Source organism: Anabrus simplex, chromosome 6 (genome assembly GCF_040414725.1).
Source record: "Anabrus simplex isolate iqAnaSimp1 chromosome 6, ASM4041472v1, whole genome shotgun sequence".
In the NCBI taxonomy this organism is placed as follows: Eukaryota; Metazoa; Arthropoda; class Insecta; order Orthoptera; family Tettigoniidae; genus Anabrus; species Anabrus simplex.
The window spans coordinates 263,836,822-263,843,807 of NC_090270.1; the positions used below are offsets into that span (position 1 = coordinate 263,836,822).

Sequence of the window (6,986 nt, forward strand, 5' to 3'; positions counted from 1 at the left end):
AATTCTTGATTAGATTATTGTCGTTCGCCTCATCAGGCACAAATATTCTGTTGAACGATCTAATAAATAATGGAGTCATCTGCTCTTTAACTTAAAATTCAGCTATACACTGGGTCTCTATCAGAATAACTAAAGAGCATCGATAAGTGAGAATAGGTTTCTCTTTAAATTTAAATTAAGGAGTATTTGCTTTCCGTATGTAATGGGAAATGTAGCCCGCCATGATTGTTAACCAGTTCGAGCACGGATTTTCGAAAAATTTTCACCATCAGAATGTAAGCCGGCAGGGTAGCAGAGGTGGTGTTATACAATATTTAATCACCAGATTGGAATGACGCTGTTGATGATGATTCGTTAGTCGGAGGGAGAAGTTAAGCATCGATCAGACCCCTTGGTGCTATGCGACAGGAGTAGGCTATGTGCCGGCACCGAGTTTCACCCTCTCCCTTCATACTGTCATAATATGAACTTCATTTCATCTCATTAACTCCCCTGATGATGTTGACGTCAGGAAAGGCATCCAGCAGTAAAAACTCGCTACGAAGATTCATCTTACTTCATAAACGGTCCCGTAAAGTAGCGGGACCAGGGGAGGACATACATGTAATGGAAAACGTAGAAAAATTGCGAAACTATACATAGACGTAATTTCAAGTTAAAACATCTAAATCAACCCATTCGTCTTTATTTCACGTAGATTATATTATATTTTATATTGTTTACTAACTCTCGCTGAAGGGGCTACCTTTCCGAGCCGGTAACTGCGTAAGCGATTCACCCGTAAGGACGCAGGTTCTATATCCCGTCAAGAAGTCGAAATATTTAAGAAACGAGATATCTACTTCTGGAACGACACATGGCCCTGAGGTTCATTCAGCCTACACCAAAAATGAGTAGCAGGTTAATTCCTGGGAGCAAAGACGACCGCCGTAGCCCCAAGCACTCTATCTCAATCAGCGGCGAGCTTACAGATAATCGAAGCATTTCTCTTCCACTCCTCCAAGGGCTATCATGGGCTGGACAGAGATGGTTAACTTTCGTTTTACATCTCGCTGAGTATCCCGAAGAAGACCCTTAACAAATTCAGAAGTATTCTATTATTCTGACACTAGTTTCGTTTAAAGCTCAAAACTAGTCTGCTCCATTATATTCACGCTCTATAATTACTGCTTCAGGTTAGACGCCCTTTGATAACAAAGTAAACAAGTTACATGCTTGCTGATTTAAGTAAACTTTGCGGTTGCTCACACTTGTTTCAACAAAGAAAAAATAAAATATCACAAACGGGATCTTTCAAATTCATCTTCAGATCTGCCCACACAACTTATAGTTATTCTGTAGGCACTAAAATTCGCGTCGTCTCACCATTTTCAGCGCCTTACTCTTTCTAGCGTAAAATACATTAGATATGATTGTATTAGATTTATCTTGTATGGAAATATTAGATCGGTAGCGTGCTTGCCTCTTACCCGGAGGCCCCATGATCGATTCCTGGCCAGATCAGGGATTTTTACCTTGATCTGTGGGCTTGTTCGAGGTCCATTCAGCCTACGTGATTACAATTGAGGAGCTATCGGGCGGTGAGAGAGCGACGCCGGTCTAGATATCCAAGAATAACGGCCGAGGGGATTCGTCATGCCAACCACACGGCACCTCGTAATCTGCAGTACTTCGGGCTGAGCAGCGGTCGCTTGGTTGGCTATGACCCTTCGGAGCTTTTGTGTCATGCGGTTTGGCTTGGTGTAGAATAATAATAATAATAATAATAATAATAATAATAATAATAATAATAATAATAATAATAATAATAATAATAATAATAATAATCTGATGATACTTTCATTATCCACATGAACCTGAGGATCACTTAGCCTGCACCAAAAATGAGTACGACCTTCATGACCCTTTCTTGGAAGTGTTAAGAGGGAATGGTTGCCCAGCAGCTGTTCTTTCTCTTAAACAATAACCAACACCACAACCAGTATAATCGAAATTATAAACTTGTGACACTACTAAGATATTTATTGGAAATAAGTGGATATATTTTATAGGGGTAATTCCATAAGTCACAGCAACTATGTTATATCATCCGATAATACCGCAGCATGGGAAATCCACGATGTGCGTTAGGACAATGCAATGTGGATCTCAATGCTTTCATTAAATGAGTTCGGAGTGCATAAGCAACCAGCAGGGATTTTAAAGATATATATTTGCAATGAAAGCATTGTTATACCCACAAACCAGGCACAAACCTTTATTAAAAACAGCCAACACCCTTCATAATACTCCCCCATGACGTCAACGTATTGTTGCCAACGACGTGGAAGATACTGAATACCATGGGTTTGGTATTGGTAATGTCAGTGTGTACATCTATCACCGATATGTCGTTACAATGACCCACCAGATCCCTATGCTGTCTGTAGACTAGCAAAAAGGGCACGTAACTCACGGACGGAGATTTGCAGATTCGGAGAGGACCAAGTAAAATGCTGCGAGTTTTGACATCAACACTACAAGAATCAAAACTGAAACTGAACACTTCGAAAACAAAATTATTAGTTGCCAAGAAATCAAATGAGGGGATACCAACTAACGTTAAGATGAGTGATGGAATCGTACAACATATCAGTCAGTGTTGCTACTTGGGAAACATTATCACCCAGGAAATAGGTGCTCTACAGAAATCAGGAGGGAGATTGTCCTAGCCTAACAATAAAAAGAAACACTGCTGGCAAGCAGGAGCATACTAAAATTAGGAAACAATTTGTCAATTTGATTTTGTGGAGTGTTTTGTTCTATGGCTGCAAAATATGGATCTTAACAAAACAGAAAGTAAAACGCCTGGAAGCAATGGAAATTTTATATGAAGAACGATGCTGAAAATAAGCTGGACAGAGAAAAAGTCAAACAAAAGAGTGCTTAAGGAAGCAGATGAAACAAGAGAGTTGATCGCCACTATAGAAAAGAGGAAAACCAAATTCCTTGGCCACTCACTATAGGATACCATAATAAATTCCTCTGGACCATGTCGGAAGGAAAAGTTCTCGGGAAGAAGGGAAGTGGAAGACTATGGAAGAATAATCTGGATTTTGTGATGAACAGACTGAATTTTAAGAAATATGTTGACTTCAAACGTGATTGCAGCGACAAGGCCTTACCTTTAGGATATAAATGAATGTAAAGCAGGTGAAGGAGAATTCGACATGAACAACAGAGAGCAGATGAGTGACAAACAGAACAGTCGATGATCCGCCGGAGAATAATCTGATTGTGCTTCCAAGTTTTCCCCGACAAGACCTCTTATTTCAACCTTTGAATGTGGAGAGGTCAATGGGAACATCGGCATACGAAAATCATATTAAGTAATATTCAGTGGTACTAGATAAAGTATTGTGGTGACTACAAGTCACTAACTTTAGAGTTTTCAATCTGACATTACCAACGTTTCGCCACAGTGTGGCAGTGGGATCATCTGTTGGATTGCCACACCTAGGCTAGTGCACCAGTGGGATATCACTACAAGCCTCCGTCAAAACACATGCTGTGAGAGTGCACTAGGAGAGGGAGATACCTTCACTTACTATAAATGCCTTTTTTATCAAATTAGATATCGCGTGCTGGTCCACAGCATTTGTTATAAATAAGCCAGATAACGCGTCTTGATATGAAATTGCTCCATGCGCTGCCCGGATACTTTTTGAATGTCTACTTCTAGGATTTGCATTAGCTCTTAATTATGTGTCAAGTGATTTTTTGTAGATTTATTTATTGTGACGTTGTTTGATATCTTACGAACTATTTTGTAGTTTTAGAGTTATTGATGTGTGTTTAATTAAAAAAATTTAGTTTTAGATTATTTCGTTTCGCGTGGAACTTTGTCCTTGTTACAGCCCATATTGTATGGGAAGTAGTTGATCACTTCAAATAAATAATAAAATGAACTGATAAATGGATAAAACCAAGGACAAATTGTCCCCACTTTTACATCCTAGAGTATAAAAATTCCCTGTACTTGCGGTAAGGTATGCATTGGCCAAACATGACGGTCCATTGGTACTCGTGTCAAGGAATATGAACGTAATATTCGTCTCAACCAGCCAGACAAATCAGCAATAGCTGAGTACGCTCTATCGTCGGGTCATGATATCATGTTCCTAGATGCTCGAGCTCTTACCCACACTAGATACTACAGATCCAGGATTATACGGGAAGTTGTGTAAATACGCAGAAATCCTAACAATGTCAACAGGAACACTGGCTATCATTTGATACCTGGTTGTCAGCCATTAAGTATTTATGTAGGTAGTTCCCTTCCCTGTCCCTTCACTGTTGTTATTTCGTTTCGGTGCTTTCCAAATTCGTACATTCCTCATCGCCAGATGTTTCACTCCACACTTGTGTCAACGTCATACCTTCATATGTGCGTATGTCTGTTATGTGACCCTCTCAGACTGATGGTTCTGTCAGCCTCCGCTTCGAAAGCCAGCGCTGTACCGCGTCCTGTGAGCCATCTGGTGGCGAATACACGCACCATTTCCACTTCTATTGGATAACGTCTAAATTCAAAGCTCATTGTTTAAGAAGTCTTTCTCGAGGACAGTCGAGATTTTCTTCTGATGACGCAGAGCACAGATCTCTGCAAAACGTAAAGAATTTCACCTTATTTTCTTGACACGGCATAAGCCCAAAATCCTATCATGTCTATAAGTACGGGCCGTGAAAGCATCAATGACAACATTGTATGTATTTACACGTTGCCTATAGATATAACGTACATGGTTCTAACTGTTACTGAGACTGCCACCAATCAGACTAGCGAACCCGAAAACTGTGGATTCAACACTAATTTCGATCATTTGGGACATTTTCTTTTCTTTCCTTCCCTTTCATGAACCCCCCTCCCCCATGCCCATAGAGACTGAACATGGACTTAAGCGGCATCCAGAGTGTTACACTTCATCTCAGCGACGCCAAAAAGTATGGATTCGACGCTAATATTGGTCGTTTTTTTATTATTTTTAAGTCCCTCCCAACTCCCAACCTTATGCGTGCTAGGGGTGTCGTATCCCCATAATAATTCTCTCCAGATAGTATTAAGTAATACGAGGACCAAGTTTGGTTGAAATTGCAGGTTGGTTTGCCTATAGCAGCCGTCATTTTTTATCGTTTAGCTTCGCCGAAATCTTTAGGTAAATATATTGCTCCTTAACTGTGTGCAACCCGCAACGTACAGAATGTATTGCGGGCTAGGGTAAACCTTCGCCTGCTATTATTGAAGTCGTCATTAAGTGAGCTGATTTCAGGTTTACTCAAAGTTGACAACTTTAAGACCTATCAATGCCCGATGATACATAACAGTTCATCCATACAATATTCTCTGCGCGTTGACCAGTCGTCCGTATCTGGATCTTAAAATTTTCGAACAATCTTGCCCGAGATAATACAACATACAATTGGCCGTAGCTGAATACTGGTTTGGGTAAGTAGACACCCACTTTTCCAAGAGTTTGTCCCTGCACTTTATTGATGGACATACAGAAGGCTAGTCAACTTCATACCTTCCCGTATTATGTACGTAGACCGTTTTTTCTTAGCAGAATGTAAGTTACTATGAACGTTCTGACATCTTTTTAGTATATTCAGAAGCTAGAGAAGGTCAGAGAATCTAGCTGAGTAGTATTCTTCCATCATCAGAGGAAGTGTATCCTCTCTGGCTGGACAGGTAATAATCAAACATGGCTGCATGCAATGACATTAATAAGGATGAAAATCACATATACCAGAATATTACTGAAAGTAATCGAAACAGACTTTCAACGTATTAGGTCGTGTTACGTACATGTAGTACGTGTTGAAGAGATGTTAAGTACAGAACAAAAATGGCCAGCCGGACACCAGTGGGATCCGAACCCACAACCTCCCGATTTCGCGTCGGTTGCTCTACCAATTGAGCTATGGTGGCCTAGGTCATCTTTGTTCTGTTTGAAAGGATCTGAGCTACAGGTCTGGCACTGCTGCTAGCACACCACAACGGGCGAATTAAACGCACTCTACAGTATGCTAGCAGCAGTGCCAGACCTGTAGCTTAGATCCTTTCAAACAGAACAAAGATGGCCTAGGCCACCATAGCTCAATTGGTAGAGCAACCGACGCGAAATCGGGAGGTTGTGGGTTCGGATCCCACTGGTGTCCGGCTGGCCATTTTTCTGTTCTGTACTTAACATCTCTTCAACACGTACTACATGTACGTAACACGACCTAATACGTTGAAAGTCTGTTTCGATTACAATGCGGTCGTGAAAATTCAATATTCATAATGAAAGTGTTAGTCGCTTAGCAACCTGCTAAGTATAGAATGTATTGCAAGTTAGGGTAAGCCTTCGACTGCAATTATTGGAGTGATCATTTAATGATTTGATTTTATGACTACTCAAAATTGGCTGAACTGAGAGACGTATCAGTGTCTCACGATTCATTGGCAGGTAATTCTGGAGATAATAAAACAGAATTGAAGCAAATCGGTCCAATAGAACGGACGGACGGATTTGCTAAAACTGTTTTCAGTAAACTCTTTCAATATATAGGTGTTGTTTCCAATAGGGAACCTGCGTTTAATTTAACAGATTTCACTCATAGCTTACTTCCTCTGGTTACTGTAGCTTTCTTGGCTAGTAAATTATGCTTTTTTTTATTTAGCACTTTTTCCTATTTCAGTTGTCCACGTGATTATCAGAAATTGCCTTTTTCTGCTTCCGGTAGCAGCCATACCTTACTGACGACCCATTCGTTGAGTACATTTAGCTTGACAGGGATGAAAAACCGTAGATTTGTATCAACCTTTTGCTGGCACTGATATATTGATACAATTTATGAAATTAATACTCATTTGTGTATCAGTGTAGATCTGTTCGTATTCGTTATCATTTGGACCCTGTGATCCAGTTTACACGTCATGTTTCCAGCAGTTAACTTGACGAATA

At 40.3% G+C, this 6,986-nt stretch overlaps 1 non-coding gene across 1 annotated transcript; it reads right to left on the reverse strand.

Annotated features, from left to right (window-relative positions):
• Window positions 1-5,891: 5,891 nt before the first annotated feature.
• Window positions 5,892-5,968, reverse strand: TRNAS-CGA (transfer RNA serine (anticodon CGA)). Its single transcript has one exon. It is a non-coding gene; the product is annotated as a tRNA-Ser (tRNA).
• Window positions 5,969-6,986: the final 1,018 nt, after the last annotated feature.